We start from the raw sequence: 18,469 nt of genomic DNA on the forward strand, positions 1-18,469 counted from the left end.
TGTGTTTAGTCGCCATGCAAATAATCTGCGATCTGCATTTAGTAAAGTGACAAATGAATGAAACATGAACAGTAAGCAACAACTAGAATTCAAATCACTATTCTCCAAATGCGATAGCATTGTGTTCTACAAAATAATATAATAAAAGGAAAAGGTTATAATATCTTTTTAAGTTTTAACGAATGAAATCTCAAATCGTCTATGTTAATAAAAAAATGACCAATAGCTAACTCGGAAACAACCAAGGCAGCATATAATGCACATGAAAGTGATATAGCATCAGTTATGTGTGGAGAAGATTGCAAAGAAAATTAATTACATATTTGATAAACGTAATGGCCAGTTATCTCACCTTATCTACCAAATATGGAGTATTATACAGTAACAATGCAAAAGTGCTAATACACTTTCATTTTGGTCAACAAATAAATTACTGTTTAAATCTCGGCAAAATCTATCACGAACACATGCATGCATGTTCTTGGTTGTGCAATTCAATTAAAATGGTACACTTCCAATTACATGTATGGATTATATTCTTAAATATGTATAAGCTATAGATGTCATAATTCAAGTGTAGAATCATATCTTACACATGTGAGCATAATGTCACGAGGTTGTATTTCGAGGCCCTGTGTGGCATCTTTTCCTAGGGCAAGCCATTATGTCATAAGGTCATTGGTTTTGTCCCATCATGGATTCATCAGAAGAGCGGCCACAACTCTGGACCAATGTTACATTCATGACTAAACACATCTAGGCACATGCATTTTACAAATCACTAAAGTTATCTCTTATGAGAAGCACGATCGACCAGAAAGTGAACCCAAGTGTTCAACCACAAAACACGCAAATACGATCATAAACATTTGGTATGTCGCATTCTCCCTCGACCATAACCATACACGTCCTGCTCAACAACTATATATTTATATCTATCTTGTTTTTCTATTTAACGAAAGTGCTAATTAAAGAGTGCAAACCTTCATCGATCAATTTGAAAAATATGTAAATCAAGGAAAACTATTTTTCCATGACAAAAGAAAACATTTAATTCAAGATACTTAGATACAAATAAAGATATAAAGACGGTGAAAACAACAAAACACTCATCAACATTTTCATCAAGAAACGTTATTTCTAGAAATATGAAGAAAATAAACATCAAAAGGCCTTTCGAGGAGCCAAAACAAGAAACAACATAAATAGCTAGGAAAATTGTCTTTCCATATCACCATATGGTAGGCACGTATAAAAAGTATCTTAGTTTTTGTGACTCCTTATATCTTCACAATACACAATATCTTAATTTTTATAGTTGCATTGCTTCTCGGGCCAGCCCATATGCATAGTGAACCAAAGTTAGGGCTTTGGGCCCCTTTTTAAGGCCACATTTACTTTTAAAAGTTTTTAAACCGTGTTTCAGCAAATAGATGTTTTAGTGTAATGGTAGAAGGCTGAACTTTTAATTATGTAGGCCAAGGATCAACTCTAACTGAAGGATATAATTCAACAGCCCAAAGTTCCAAATAAAAATTCAATTTTTTCAAGTGTTTCAGTTAGATTTTTTTTATTTTCCCCAAATTCATTAAATTCTATTTATTACTTCAAATACTTGTTTATCTTAAAACAAAAGTTTAATTCAATAATTTCAAGTGTATGTGTATGTTTCTATTTGTAGCTAAAATTGCTTTCGTGTTTATAAAAGTTACGCTCTAACATTATATTAGTTAAGATGCTCATTTTTTTCTTAGTATTAGAATGATATATGTACATTATAATTGTTAATGCCCGTGATGAAAGTGTCCAATGTTCGGTGTTGTTTATCAAATGTATTTTTGATATCTCCAATGAAGTTACTTTCATGTTGCGTTTCAACAATTTTTTCTGGTTTCTTTTTAAAAATCAAATCTAATATCTTCATACACTAACTTATTTTATAAGATAAAAGTTGGGATTGTTGCACTTATGTAGGGAGTTGAGCTAAGTTTGTAACTACTTGATCTTTCTTAATCAAAAAAAACTATCACACGTGACAGTTTTATGATCCGTTACATTGCCTGTCTAGTCTAGCTATACATTTGTTTTATTTTTCATGATAAGGCCCGCAATCTTTTAGTTTGCTTTACGCCCTCAAAAAGCTTGGGCCAGCCCTGATTGCTTCTATGATTCAAGTAGTTCAATAGTAATTGAGGCTTGTTGAAAGTGGCCTGTCAAAGCTATAATTGGGGTAATATATACGAGTATTCTATATATAATTACTCATTTAGTTCTTACAACATCATTGTTCATAGAAATATAAAATGTTTGCTAGACGCCATTGAAGAGGTATGTACCCGTCTCAACACCGACCAAGGCGGGTCAACCCACAAGATAAAGACAAGAAGCTTGAAATCAAGACATTATGAAGGCACAAAGCCAAAACCTATGCGCATGGCGCATATCACACATGCTCAGGCATCATATGCCCAGGCACCACACATGCTCAGCCATCATATGCCCAGGCACACATATGCTCGCGCATCACATATGCTCACGCATATCACATATGCGCGCGGCGCATCAGCGCGCGGCGCATATCACATGCTCGTGCATATCACATCTGCGCATGAAACATCTGCGCGTGAGAATAAAGAGAAGACATCGCGCATCCTGAGGATGGGCGCATATCATACATGCACATAATCAACCTCGCCCTTATCCAAATCAGGATTAGGGCAACCTTGATTGTGCACGTCAGACAACCTTCCAGAAGGTATCTTTTTAAGGAATAAGAATATGCTGATGCTGACAGCTGCCAAATGAAAGGTGGACAACTCAGCATGACACATGTGCTACCACGTGATTACAACCAATGAGAAAGCACCAGGTGTCCCAGAGGACACGTGGCGCAGAGCAATTGGAGGAGGCCAACAAGGCTGAGCCCAATCAGTGGAAACCCTAGCACTATAAATACAGCATCAACTCCACAAGGAAAGGTCATCCAACAACTGACAGTTACAGCCAGTAACATACATTCATTCACATTCAATCATATTCAATCACATTCACTCACAGATAGTTACAGCCAGTAACACAATCACACAGAGTATTCAGCTATTAAGCAATACTCTCCAGAATTCCTTACTCTGACATATTATTATCTTCTCCACAAATACTTATTCTCACACCGGAGGGTTACCCCAAAGAGGACCCCTCTGTCCCTTTCTGAGGGGTAAGTTGACGGTGCTGTTCATTTTGTAGGTGGAAGAACCCAGATCCAAGAGAAACCATCGGTGAAATTGCATAATCACACCCGAGGAAAGTAGATCGTCTACCAGTGAGTCGATCCACGCTTCTTCATTGGCGCCATCCACTGTTACAGCGGCAATCAGATCTCATCAGATCTATATATAAAAAAAATCACCATGGTTTCTGGCGTTCATAACGTTGATCAAGCTCTGGAGGATATTGAACGTGAGGATGTTAATGAGGGACAACAGTTTCTGAGGGCGCAGCGTGATTCTACGCGCGCCACCAGTAACCGTCCTTTCATCACAACTCCTCATGGCCAGACTGAAACTCCTCCAGACGATCTTACGTTACAAAATCTTGCCGGCGCGAAACAAAAAGGACCAATGGGTCCAGAAGAGGAAACAAATGATCCTAAAGAATGGCTCATAAACGAGCAGCGGCGTCTAATGGACAAGTATAATGAGATGGTCAAGTAGAAAAAGCTAGCCGACTTAACACAAAGGCAAGCGCTTGATAAGAAAACTGTTCATGGAACAAAAAGGCCGCGCGCGCCGGAAGAAGGACATTCTGTTCACACTGCACACACTGAGTTCAGTGATGAAGAAGTGCATAGCATGAGGAAGACGCGAGATACTCATGCAGGAGGCTCACAGCTCCGCGCACCTGTGAACATGGCGCCTGGAGCCAGAGCCGATCTGGATCTGCACATGCCGTACAGCCCACCAGTTAGAGGGCAAGTGGACGTAACCACACCGTACAGACCAGCCATCTTGGTAAAACATTCAAAGTTCACTGCGCGCATCGCGCAGGCTCCCATCCAGCACAAAACCAAGATGCCAAGTGGTTTGGGTAAATATGACGGCACAACAGATCCAGACGATTTCTTGCAAGGTTTTTACAACACGGGAAACCTAGAGAGCTGGACGATGCCAACATGGTGTCACATGTTTGCTCGCTGCCTCACGGGCGCGGCGCGTGTCTGGTTCGAGAGCTTGCCGACTGGGCAAATTGATGGGTTCGAGGAACTATTGGAAAAGTTCCAAGCCCACTTCGTACAGCAGCGCAGACACACGTGCGACCCTGATGACATCATGCACTGCGTGCGCAGGAATGATGAAACGATTGAAGACTACATCACTCGTTTCAATCAGGAGTCTCTGGCAATCGGAGGTATAACTGAGAAACTCCTGCGCGTAGCCTTTATACAAGGCGCGCGCAGTGATCAACTCCGTCGAGCTCTCGTAAGCAGAGATGGCATGCCCACCACGTGGGCCAAGTTAATGGAAGCCTCGCGAGTCTTCGCGAGAAATGAAAAACAATTTGCCCAAGATAGGGCAAGAGAAAGAGCGCATCAAGCTGAGTCACCGCGCAGCAAAGAAAAAAGGGGCAAGCAGAACTCTGTATGGTCCAGGTTGCAACCAACCAGTTTTTCTTCCGCAGAAAAACAGGCGCAACCAAGCTCACCCCAGCCCCAAAAAGATGTTCGTAATCGCGGGGAGGGTGACAAGAGGGAGGGCGGCAGAGATCCTAGCAGACCTCTGCCAAGAATATGGACTCCACTCACTAAAACGCCTTCACAGGTGTTAAACACTGAGAATGTCCAATTCAAAAGCCCCAAGCCACTACACTACAAGGGACCATCAGACAGTGGCAAGTACTGTGAATTTCACAAGTCCACAGGGCACAACACTGATGCATGCCACCATTTGAAGGATGCAATTGAAAAGGACGTGAAATCAGGCAAGCTCGCTCACCTGGTGAAAAACTCAAGACAAGACAATGAACAACCAGAAGGAGCCTCTGCCAGCAAAAAGTACAAGAGAATCTGTGTAGCTGAGGGAGGAAGGCAAGGGCAAATATCAAGAAAGAGAGGCGCACAAATCCAAGGAGATTGGCGCGAGCAACAAGTCATCTTCCCAAGAATCAGGGGAGGCCCTTCCATCAGCAGTCCTCTTGTCATCACTACACACATTGCTCATTATGAGGTGTCGAAAGTCCTGGTGGACACTGGCAGCGAGTCAGACATCATGTATGAGCAATGTTTCAGAAAATTGGATCCGGCAGACCAAGCAAGGCTTGAAATTGTGAATGCACCAATCTCTGGTGTTTCAAATGAAATCATTCATCCCCTAGGTCAAATACAATTTGAGCTAACTATGGGGGATGAGAAACACAAGCGAGCCGAAGTTGTTAACTTCTTGGTCTTGCCCACCACTTCTTGCCACAACATGATCTTGGGTAGGGGAACGATTGCCCAATTCAACGCCATACCGTCGCCAGCGCACGGCGCGTTGGGGTTCCCAACACCAACAGGTGTAACTTTTGTATACAGGGATCATTTGTGTGCAGTGACAAGCACTCCGCGGGAGGGGAGAATGAAACTTCCAATGGCAGACAGCGCGCCAGAGGAATGGATTCTCAACCCAAAATTCCCGGAGCAGAAGATCACAATTGGCGCAACGATATCAGACGACACGAGGGTGAGAATGAAAAGATTGCTCACAGCATATATGTCGGTCTTCGCGTGGCAACACTCTGATATGACTGGGGTTCCGCGAGACCTGGCACAACATTCTCTCAACACCTTCAAGTCTGTTGAGCCAATTGCGCAGAAGAAGAGAGTCATGGGGGATGAAAAGGCGAGGGCCATGAATGAGCAGGTTGAGGATCTACTGCGCGCAAACATCATCCGCCCGATACGATACCAGACATGGGTAGCCAATCCTGTGATGGTAAAGAAAAGTAACGGGTCATGGAGGATGTGCATTGACTTCAAGGACCTCAACAAAGCGTGCCCAAAGGATTGTTACCCCCTCCCAAACATCGACGCAAAGGTGGACTCCGTGGCGCCATTCAAGCTCAAATGTTTCCTGGATGCCTACAAAGGCTATCACCAGATTCAAATGGCACCACAAGATGAGGACAAGACCGCCTTCAGAACCGACAAGGGTGTTTTTTGCTACACAAAAATGCCTTTTGGTTTGAAGAATGCGGGCGCCACCTACCAAAGACTTATGGATGCCGTTTTCAGCGAGCAAATCGAAAGAAACCTAGAAGTCTATGTGGATGATTTGGTGATCAAGAGCAGGGAGGAAAAGCAAATGCTCAAAGACATCGAAGAAACCCTTGGGCGCCTAAAGGAAGTTAACATGAAGCTCAATCCGAGCAAATGTACTTTCGGCGTACTAGAGGGAAAATTTCTAGGTGTAATGGTCACCAAGGATGGTTTCAAGGTGAACCCTGAGAAGGTGGAGGCCATCCTTGACATGCCCTCGCCATCCACCATGAAAGAAGTTCAGAAGCTGAATGGTAGATTGGTATCAATCAACAGGTTCCTAGCGAACCATGCAACCAAATCTACCCCATTTGTCAATACATTGAGAAACTGCTTAAAGAAAAGCCAGTTCAAATGGACTCCTGAGGCCGAGCAAGCTTTCAGGGAGATAAAAGAATGTTTGATAAATCTGCCCGCGCTCACAGCTCCACTGCCTGGTGAAACTTTGACATTATATCTATCAGCAGGAGAGCGTGCCATCGGCGCAGTATTATTGGTGGATCGCAAGGGAATCCAAACGCCAATATACTATGTGAGTCGGGTGCTGACAGATCCTGAGACGCGCTACTCCATCATGGAAAAGTTAGTTTTATCACTAACACACGCGTCGCGCAAGCTTCATAGATATTTCAATGGTCATCCCATTGAAGTTCTGACGGGTTACAACATCCAGCAAGTTTTGCGGCGCCCCGCGCTCTCGGGAAGGCTTACAAAGTGGGCGCTGGAATTAGGCGAGCACACGATCGCCTATAAGCCCCGTCCAGCAATAAAGGGACAAGTCTTGGCTGATTTCATAGCCGAGGTCCCCGAAGGAAGAGTTGAAGAGGCTCAGCGCGAGGTAGACCCTCCGCGAGCCAATGATGAAGAAAATGTTTGGAGATTGTTTACTGACGGAGCTTCAAACAACGAAGGGTCCGGCGCAGGCTTAAAACTGGTGGATCCAGAGAATCATGAATATACTTACGCCATCAGGTTGGACTTCAAAAGCACCAACAATGAGGCTGAGTATGAAGCCCTGCTGGCTGGCCTGCGCATCGCGCAAAAATTCGGAGTTAAAAAGCTAGAGGCACATGTTGATTCATACTTGGTAACAGCACAGGTCAATGGCCTCTATGATGCCAAGGAGAACACCATGCCTCTATATCTAGAGCAGGCGAAAAAGCTCATCGAGCAATTTGACTGCTTCAGAATTATTCATATTCCGCGCAGTGAAAACAAATCTGCAGACGCGCTGAGTAAGATGGCATCAACCAGTTTTGATCACTTTGGCAAAGATGTCAGGGTAGAAGTAATGAGCAACCCGTCGGTGGTAGCGAAGTCTGTCCTGGTAACTCATACAACCCCTTCATCATGGATAACTCCAATAATGGAATTCTTGAAGGAGAGAAAGGTACCAGATGATCGCGCGCAAGCGAGGAAGATAAGACACAAGGCGCAGAATTACGAAATGCTTGACGGTACATTATATCGACGCTCTTATCTTGGGCCGCTCATGAAATGCCTAGATGCTGAGGAAGCAAGCTATGTGATCAGAGAGATACATGAAGGAATCTGTGGAATACATGCTGGCCCGCGCATGGTGGTTGCGAAGGCAATGAGCGCAGGTTACTATTGGCCTGGCATGTACTTGGACGCTCTAAAAGAGATCCAAAAATGCAAAGCATGTCAGAGCTATACGCCAAACACCATGCGGCCAAAGAACAACTTGATTCCAGTGACCTCTGCATGGCCTTTCCACAAATGGGCAATTGACATTGTGGGTCCCCTTCCGCAAGCGCAAGGGCGGGTAAAATTTTTGGTAGTGGCAGTAGACTATTTCACGAAATGGGTTGAAGCCAAGCCACTAGCAAAAATCACAGCCGAAGCGATGAAGCAGTTTATCTGGAGCCACATCATATGCCGTTTTGGCTTGCCCATGGAAATTGTGAGCGATAATGGTAAGCAATTCACCGACAAGAAGATATCCAGCTGGCTCAAGGAATTGCGCATCAACAAAATCTTCACTTCGGTATATCACCCTCAGGGGAATGGCCAAGTGGAGCGCGCGAATCAAAGCTTGTTAAATGGGCTGAAGAAAAGGTTGGAGGGAGAATCCCATTCTTGGGTCGAAGAGCTACCTAATGTCCTGTGGGCACACAGGACATTAAGCAAAACCAGCAATGGCGAATCCCCGTTCAGCCTAACCTATGGAACAGAGGCAATGATTCCAGCGGAAATTGGATGCCCATCCCATAGAGTGCTCATGATGAGCAAAATTGATAACGAGCGCGAAAGAAGGTTGGATCTCAACTTACTAGAAAGGCGTAGAGAGGCGGCTATCATCAGTGAAGCCAAGTACAAGAAAAAGCTGGAAAAATATTACAACCAGCGCGTGAAAGAATGCCACTTCAAGAAAAATGATTTTGTCCTTCGAAATAATGAAGCTAGCCGCGCGATACCCCCGGGAAAAATGTCCCCCAACTGGGAGGGACCTTATCAAATCTCAGAAGAATTGGGGAAAGGCGCATATGCTTTAAAAGATTTGAATGGAAAGAAGATCCCGCGCGCATGGAACGCGGCACAGCTTAGAAAATGTTTCATGTAAATGTCAAGTTTGTAATCAAGGCTTTTTAAGCCATTATGAATAATGATACGCGCTATCTTCTCTAAATGTGGATTCTATTACCTTTTGCATACATGTTTCACACCTCCCTTTATTAGTTTTGAGCAATATGACAACATTGTATTGACATCAAAACGAAATAAAACGAGGTAAAACATACATGCGCGAGCTTCAAGCTCAAACGCGTTAACGAGTCTTAACTCTAAAGCGTCAGGGCCTTAGCCCAATTCTATTACCTTTCGCATACATGTTTCACACTTCCCTTTATTAATTTTTTGCAATATGATAACATTGTATTGACATCAAAACAAAATAAAAAGAAGTAAAACATACATGCGCAAACGCGTTAAAGAGTCTTAACTCTAAAACGTCAGGGCCTTAGCCCAATAATGTGAGCCTTAGCTCAAATCACTCACAACATCCATCCTACATACTGCGCAGACTGACCATAAAACACCTAAACACAACTAAGGCAAAGCAAATGCCAAGACATAGTTGTTAAGGTCTCAGGTCGAGGTCGCGCATAAAATTGTAATGGATATCTGAGTAACACACTGACGCGTAAGGCTGAAAAACTCATAATTCCATAAATGCGCGATAACGTCGCGCAAAAGAGGAATAATGAAAGCGCCAAGACACGTGTCAACATAATCAAGATATGGCAAAGTCACTTACAATATGACAAGGGTTAAGTATAATAAATTCCGTACAACCTTGTTCTTATTCCAACGTGCAAACATATCTTATATTCAACAAGCAAACATGCGATATAAAGAGATGAATGCGAGTGCGCAAGACGCGAAGAAGGGAAAAACAAAATTTCATTCCAAAGTATTGAAATTTACAAGTTTACAAGATGAGATACAAACTACAAAAAAAAAAAAAAAAAAAAAAAAAAAAAAAACATGAAGGGCTTCTCAAGTCTCCACGTTGACATCAGCCTCTTCATCATCCTCATCATCGCTCTCAGCATCTGGCGCAGCCTGCTCCTCATCATCTCCAAACTGACCATAGTCAAGTTCTTCATCTTGAATGGAGTCTTCTACCATGACAGTGTCAGGAGCGGATCCTTTGGCCACGCCAGAGCCGCTAGCAACGCCAGCATTCGCCGCGCCATCATCGCCGCCACCAGCCCCTTCGCACTCGTCAAGTAATTTCTTTAGCGCGACGAGATCGGGCTGGTCAGCAAGCGCGGATATCTGCAAATCATAAGAAAAAATATGAGTACAAAAAGACTTAAAAAATAAGTCAAGGTAATCTCATTAAGGTTAAAATACCTGCGCAAGGATGGGAATGGGGGTGTTCATATACTTCTCCCCCATCGCGGCCATTTCCGCGCAGGCAGCGTTGCTCTGATAAGGGTACTCGGATGGGTTCTTCTTTAACATGCCATATTCGTAACCATCCGTGAACCCTTCAGCTCGGCCCACCAAGCGCGCGGCAGCGTTGCAGTCCATCACAAGGGCCTGAAACTCGTCTGAATATTTCATCGCGAAAGCTCAACGAGTCATGCCCTGTGAGATGAGCCAGTGGCGATCCTGCGCGAGGCTAGCAACAGACGTCTCGAGGGAAGGAACCTGAGAGTTTAATAACTCAACAGTTTCCTTAGTCTTTTTCAGCTCCTCTTTGTCAGACGCTGCTGCCGCCAAGATTTCTTCTTTCTCCGCTCGCGCAGCATCAAGTGCTTCCTGGCTAGACGCCGCCGTCGCCTGGGCTTCATCTTTATCGGCCTGCGCGGCCGCCAGCTCCCTCTTCAGGCGCGCAACCTCGCTCTCCAGTGATGATTTTTCAGTGATAGACTGGACAAGTGCTTGGTCACGCGCCTCCGCCTCTAACTCCAAGTCGCGTGCCCTGCGCGCGAACTTGGCCGCATCCGCCTCCGCCGCCTGCAGCTTCTCCCGCACCGCCTGAAGCTCATGCCCGCGCTTCACGAAGGCGCTGTTGGCACTGGCTCTGTTCTCACTGAGCTCGGCTTGGAGCTTTTCAGCTCTCTCGTGAGCATCAGAAAGATGCCAAGCAGACACCTTAGCCTCTTGCTTGGCTTCCGCAAGAGCATCACGTACTTTTACGTAATCAGAGCGAAGCTCTTGGGAGGCAGCAATGAAGGCCGACCCAGCAAACATATGATCATTGAGCAGGTCGTCGCGAGCGCGGTCCTCCTGGAACCTCCTTTCAGATGGAGGCACAGCATGAGCCCAGAATTCCGCACACACACCCATGGACTGAAAGGTGATGTCTTCAGTTATATTCCATCTCGGGCGATAAGTGTGATCGGCTTCCTGCAAAAAACAAAGAAATTGTCTAAGTCATCAAAACATTAAGATGGAAGTCCGCGCAGCGGAGCAAAAAAGAAACTATAACTGCGGGGACGAAGCAGAAAAGTCAGCGTCAGCCCCACGAGATGGCTCCGCCGCGAAACCTCGTGGCGCTATAGGGCTGGCGCGGGCGTCGTAGGAGTCTTCAGCATGAACCTCCTCATCCTCCTCTGAAATAGGCCTCTTCTCCTGCGACCTAGAATCAAAATCGGTCTCGCGAGGAGGGCTGTGCGCAGGAGGAGGTGAGGGAGGTCTCGGCGCCGCCAGGTCGGCGCGCAAAACGGCTTCCTGCTCCTTAGTAATGCCGATGAGGAGAGATTCATCGCTTGCAGGAGCAGGAGCAGAGCCAACGGCGCTGGGAACGGCGCCAGGAGTGTCGCCAGAAGCTTGTGCACCAGCTACGGCTTCTATGAAAAAATCAACAACAAGAAATGGTTCAGGACTTGGTCTAAAAGAGTCAGAAAATAAGAGCGAAATACGTACCCTGGCGCAACTCCGTTCGCGCAGTAAACATCGCCATGAAGTCCATTCTACCCTTCTTTGAGGGTAAAACGGGGGACTTCGAAGGGACCTCCGGCGCAGCCTCGGCAACTTGTGGCGCTGTCGCCGGCTCTACAAACATTTGAGTGAGCAAGATTCATTAGTACTTCAATCAGAATCGCGCTCATAGAAACATAAAGGATAAGCAAAGTTTACCTGTCGCGGGCGTTTCCGCCGCGCGAAGGGAAGAGGTAGTGGCACCATGCCTCAGGTGGACAGGAGGTCTGCCCACTTTTATAGGCAGGGAAGACAAGGAAACCTTGGTGGTAAACTCTTGAGTTTTCCCAAATCCCCCCGCCTTAGTAGGAGGGTCCTGAACAACAGGGGCAACATCTTTTTTCTGTTTCTTACTGGCCCCTGCGCCAGTTTTCCCCTTAGCTTTACGCTTTAGTTGGGGCGCCTCCTCCTCCTCCTCCTCTTCTGCGAGCTCCAGCTCGTAGTTCTCCAGCGCATCTACAATACATGCAACAGAAGTGTCAGAAAAATTTGGTATTATAAAGGAAAATATATAAGTACAAAGGCTTACCAGGCGCATCGCTGTCGAAGACAAACCCCAGATCAACAGGGATGAACATGTCATCAAAGCGATCAGGGAAACCAACCTCCCCAGCGCCAAGCGCGACGGAGCCACCCTCCATGTGCTCATCATAGGCAACATGGATATACTCCTTGGTGACTGCACAAAACAAGTCAAATGAGTTCAGCAAAAAGAATTATATTCGCGCAGAAGTAAAGCAATGAGATAAAACTTACATAACCCGTCGACTTGGATAACGGGCTCAAGCGCACTGTCCGCCCACCTTTTGCTCATACCAACCCCCACCAGCGCCTCCTCACAAATGTTCTTGGCGGGGGATGGTTCAGCGGTCAGCTTATTGACCCAGGCTCCAGTTGGGTTCTTGAGGACACCCACATCCGCAGGCGCAGAAGAAATCGAGCGCATGGTCATACGGATGGGGATCACACCAGCCCTTATGTAAAAGAACCTCTCAGACCAGTCATGAAGGCTCTTGAATGAAACAGTGGAGCACTTCACCTTCTGACTGCGAGGAACGAAAGAGAACCAACTGTCTTGGATCTTGGGCTTGTAAAAAAACTGAAAGCGCCGAGGGGTGGGCTCCTCGCGCTGGGATTTGCACATGAACTCAAAGTGAGTCATGCGCACAAGTCCAAACGGATGGACTTGGGATATATGAATCCCATAGAACTGAAGCAGTGCACCCACAAACCTTGTCATCGGGAGACGAAGGTTGCAATGGGTGAAAAAATGGCTATATAGGGATATATAGCCGGTAGGCGGGTCCGCCGCCGTTTGCCCGGAAACAGGCAACATGCAGCCAAACAGGGTGGGAAAACCCTGAGAGGCGATAAGGCTGTCAAGATCAGCCTGCCTCAATTTGCAGGGGATTTCATTCCACCTCTTCACCGCCTTGGTCCTCCCTACCTCCTCCGATGAGCCCTCAGCAGCCTTCTTCCCCTTGCCGGTCTTCTTCAATGTAGACATTACTAACGATTTTCTACGGCAATGTATGAGGGTGATTGTGTTGTCTGAGCTATCATACATACAACGGTGACAAATAACAAACGATGCTTCTGAACAACAGATATTTGGGAAGCAGAACAATGATAATCAGAAGACAAAGAAAGAAAAGCTCAGAAGAATGAACAAGAAGATGAAGGATAAAAAAATCTAAGGGCTGGCTTTTATAGGCCCGGGAGAGAGAAATTTTGGTGCTGAACGGACTTCACGCGCCCCCACTCGCAGGATTAAGCCACTACGAGCGCGACACGTGTCCCTGACACTGTATGAGGGGACATGAAAGGAAACTATACGGCTGCTGCCAGAGTTCACGCGCCACCACTCGCAGGAACGGACCAACGCGAGCGCGACACGTGTCCCTGACAGCATGTGATGGGACAAGAAAGGCAACTGTAGCACCTCGAGCACACGAAAGGCCTGACACGTCTCCATCACTGAACCACGTCAGCAACAACCAACCACGTCCAGGGACGATTCGTTTGCACCCAAGAAAATAGAATTTCGCGCAATGACGAGTAATAAGAAGAAAAGACAAAACCCCTACCAAAAGAGCAAACTATTGAGTCTAACATCTATCTTACCTCGCTCGCGCGAGACAAGACACACATTAGACTGGGGGGGCTTGAAGAGGTGTGTACCCGTCTCAACACCGACCAAGGCGGGTCAACCCACAAGATAAAGACAAGAAGCTTGAAATCAAGACATTATGAAGGCACAAAGCCAAAACCTATGCGCATGGCGCATATCACACATGCTCAGGCATCATATGCCCAGGCACCACACATGCTCAGGCATCATATGCCCAGGCACACATATGCTCGCGCATCACATATGCTCACGCATATCACATATGCGCGCGGCGCATCAGCGCGCGGCGCATATCACATCCTCGTGCATATCACATCTGCGCATGAAACATCTGCGCGTGAGAATAAAGAGAAGACATCGCGCATCCTCAGGATGGGCGCATATCATACATGCACATAATCAACCTCGCCCTTATCCAAATCAGGATTAGGGCAACCTTGATTGTGCACGTCAGACAACCTTCCAGAAGGTATCTTTTTAAGGAATAAGAATATGCTAATGCTGACAGCTGCCAAATGAAAGGTGGACAACTCAGCATGACACATGTGCTACCACGTGATTACAACCAATGAGAAAGCACCAGGTGTCCCAGAGGACACGTGGCGCAGAGCAATTGGAGGAGGCCAACAAGGCTGAGCCCAATCAGTGGAAACCCTAGCACTATAAATACAGCATCAACTCCACAAGGAAAGATCATCCAACAACTGACAGTTACAGCCAGTAACATACATTCATTCACATTCAATCATATTCAATCACATTCACTCACAGATAGTTACAGCCAGTAACACAATCACACAGAGTATTCAGCTATTAAGCAATACTCTCCAGAATTCCTTACTCTGACATATTATTATCTTCTCCACAAATACTTATTCTCACACCGGAGGGTTACCCCAAAGAGGACCCCTCTGTCCCTTTCTGAGGGGTAAGTTGACGGTGCTGTTCATTTTGTAGGTGGAAGAACCCAGATCCAAGAGAAACCATCGGTGAAATTGCATAATCACACCCGAGGAAAGTAGATCGTCTACCAGTGAGTCGATCCACGCTTCTTCAGCCATGACATCTATGCATTACGTACACACGATTTTATTTCATATAAGCATTTAATATGCTTTGTATAACGTATGATATGTGCAAGGGTATTGCCTTTCAATGTCAAGAGTTGGGTAGTCCGGACCTAGGAGAAACATAAATGTTCAATGGACCATCGAGTTGAATATTGAGTGTGGTTCTGTACTTTGGATCATCGTTTGCGTTACTTAACTTAAATACGAAGCAACCTAACAATATAGAAGAGAAGATCTTCATCTGCCTATATGCGAATTCTCGACCCAAACAAGTTCGTGGTCCAGCCTGCATATGAGCAAGCAAAATAGAAAAGGTTAGCAGTATCAAGGTCTATGTAAGGTATATGTTAACATCATTCAATAAGTGTAATATGTTACTCTAGAAGAACTTTTAGCCTTTAATATAAATGAAGAAAGGCTGGCTGCAATAATGATAAAATTAGTTACAAAAATATAATCGAACCTGAAAAGCCGTAAATTTGAAAGGGCTCTCTAAACGGAAGCAACCATTGTGATCGAGCCATCGTTCTGGTTTGAAGTCATGTGCATCATCACCCCATATGAACTTCATCCTCCCCATCGCGTATGGCATGTAAGCTATCATATCTCCTTTCTTCACAATACAACCATCGGGTAGAACGTCATCCGAAAAGCATGTCTTTGGATCCTACATAACAAATTCATACTCAAACATAAATGTCACCATTCAAGATATGTTTAAACTTAACAAGATTGCAAACCAGAGGTAATGCGGGATAAAGTCTTATTGTTTCTGCCAAAGTTGCTTGAAGATATTGCATCTTCTCGAGTGCTTCCTCACTCACACGATCTTCAAAATCCGCAACGCTTGTGATCGCTTCTTTCATGTTTGTTGCTTCTTTGATATCTTTTGCAACCTTATCTTGAACTTGAGGATATTTGCAAAGCATGTAAATGAGCCAAGTCATAGTAGTCGCGATAGGATCTTTACCAGCAAGTACATAGTTCATTATTATATCTCGAAAGTACTTTGGATCTCTATTTTCCATCTGCATAAACCTTGATAGAATATCTTCTTTCGCGTCCTAAAATCCGTAAATCATGTGTCACTTGATTTAAATACGAACATTTGATACGCATATATAAATATTTTGGCCTATTGCTATATTAAGTTTTAAGCTTACCAAAGACTTATAATTTTTCATGTTTTGACTCTTGATCCGGATCACCTTATAAACAAAATCATCAACCACTTTCAGATTTTTCCTTAGCCTTGCTTCCGATCCAATATTCAAATACTTCTTGATCTTCCACGACATGTCAACTAATCGTTGGTACGTCAATTCATTTGAATCGTCGAATGCACGGCTAAATCTAACACCTTCTTCGTTTGAACCACTCAAGTTGTCAAGATCAATGCCGAAAGCAACTTTAAATATTGAATCCGCCGTTGCTTTCATGAACAAGTCCTATATATATGCATATCAAGAAGGTTATGTTATGCTTTAAAGCCAATAATCAATAGTGTAATCATATAGTTGTTAATTAGTGATAAAAAAAACAATGACTTTACATTTATATCAACTACTTGGTTGCTATTTGCTGCTTCTGAAAATATGTTACCGACTTTTATTGCATTCTTTCTGAAGGTTACACCGCTAAAGTCTCTCAAAACTTTCGTTGAGAATTCGTGGCTCGATAACTTCCTCTGTTCTCACCATTTATCCCCATCAACTGTGAATATACCGTCACCGAGAAAATCTACTAGCCAGTTGTGGACATATGGTCCCTAAATTTGCAAAATTGTAATTTTTCAAATAAACTTAGTAAGTGTAACTAGCATAGCAATATCTCCAAACATAAAGCCATGTACTGGAATGTTTAGCATGTGCATTTATAAGGGACAGATTACTCAAATAATCGACTAGTGCATTGACCTATGAGAATGTGTAAAAAGAGTGAAGAAACAGGTGAATAACTAAAAAAATAACCAACACAAAATCTCTTTTTAATATTAATTGTTTTTTTTTAAATTTAAATTGGTCTATTTATTATTTATTATTTTATTTTAACTAAAGTGTTGTATGTTGATTAATATTTCGGTTATGGACTTTATTTCATTTATGTATCTAGTTAATATGTCGGTTATTTTAAGTTTTTAGCCGAGTTTAATATGTAGTCTAGTAGAATAATAAATATAAATAAATCAAGTCTCAATTGTAATGTTTTGAACAAATTTTGATATATATAGAAATAATTTCTCTCATTTGAGTTTTCTCTGAACGTTTGATAGAACAAATTTAGAATTTTATGTCATGTCAACATCGATATCACAAAGCGATGAAACCCCTTTAGATTTAACATAGAGAAAATGTCAAATAAATTTAAAAGATTTAAACTGGGATTCACTTATAGGAAAACGGGTCTTAAGAACAATAAACATTAAATCTTGTTTTGTACAAAGCAAATGAATTCTTTTATAGTTAAAACTTAAAAGACTTCAAATTTTTATTTTTTAATACAACACGGTCTTTATTGAAAAAAATATATATTACACTAAGAGAGTGAAATTTTCAAATATGTAACAGAACTCAGTTTTTATAAGACACAGTTTTAGGTTACCAGTTTTCTTAACGGTGTTTGTTAAACCATGTAAAAAATTCATTTGATCTACTACCTTGCCATAATTTTCGAAATTGGTCTTGAGGTTATACTCCACAACTACTAGATCGGTTGTATAAATCTCACGATGTAAAGGGCTAATCATTCTGAAAGTTTTGTATTTTGCTGCGATGTCGGTCATGTAATGATGCAATCCCTTGAAGTTAAAGAGCATATTAAACACCGTCCCTCCAATCGGGTGATAGCTCTTTGTTTGCGATTGACTGTAGATGTAAAAGAAGATAAGAATAAGTAGAACAAATGTTATGTTGGTTAAACTTAGAAGAAAATCCATGGAAAATGCAATTTTAGAAATGAAGCTAGGGATGTGTTGGTTTGATATAATGGATGGATGAATAGCAAGCTCGTTGCATCGTTCCTTTTATAGTGATTATTGTGGCTATAAGTAGAGCTAATTAATTCGTTATGCGTGTTAATTTGAAGTTTATAATAACTAAGACGTGTTTGGATGCTTGTTTTTGAAATAAATATCATAGGTTAGATTTACATAATGGGGTTAGGTCTAGTAGCATCAAAGTCGCATCGGGAAACCATTCACATGGAAGTTTGTGTCGCACGCCAATTGATTCGCATAGGATGCGAATTATTTTCCGGCAAACCATTCGCACGGGGTGTGAATATTGTGGGGCAAACCATTCGCACGGGATTCAAATATTTACCGGCAACCCATTCGCACGAGGTGCGAATTCTTTCTTGCAAAACAAATCTGGATTTTACATTGGTTTGCAACTCGAGTCGTTATGGGTCCATCTGGATTTGGATCTGGTTCAGTTTGGTCGTGCCTCGGGTTTCTGGTTCCGCCTGAACTCCAGCCAACGGAGAGTGCTCAACAAACATACAGACAGGGTATAGGCTGACGGTTCA

At 43.6% G+C, this 18,469-nt stretch overlaps 1 pseudogene; it reads right to left on the reverse strand.

Moving 5' to 3' along the window:
- Nucleotides 1–15,032: 15,032 nt before the first annotated feature.
- LOC143562280 (cytochrome P450 704C1-like) lies at nucleotides 15,033–17,879 on the reverse strand (annotated as a pseudogene).
- Nucleotides 17,880–18,469: the final 590 nt, after the last annotated feature.

Source organism: Bidens hawaiensis, unplaced genomic scaffold (assembly GCF_021521415.1).
Source record: "Bidens hawaiensis isolate Kalapana, Puna unplaced genomic scaffold, B.hawaiensis_p1.1 tig00020922_1, whole genome shotgun sequence".
Taxonomy (NCBI): Eukaryota; Viridiplantae; Streptophyta; class Magnoliopsida; order Asterales; family Asteraceae; genus Bidens; species Bidens hawaiensis.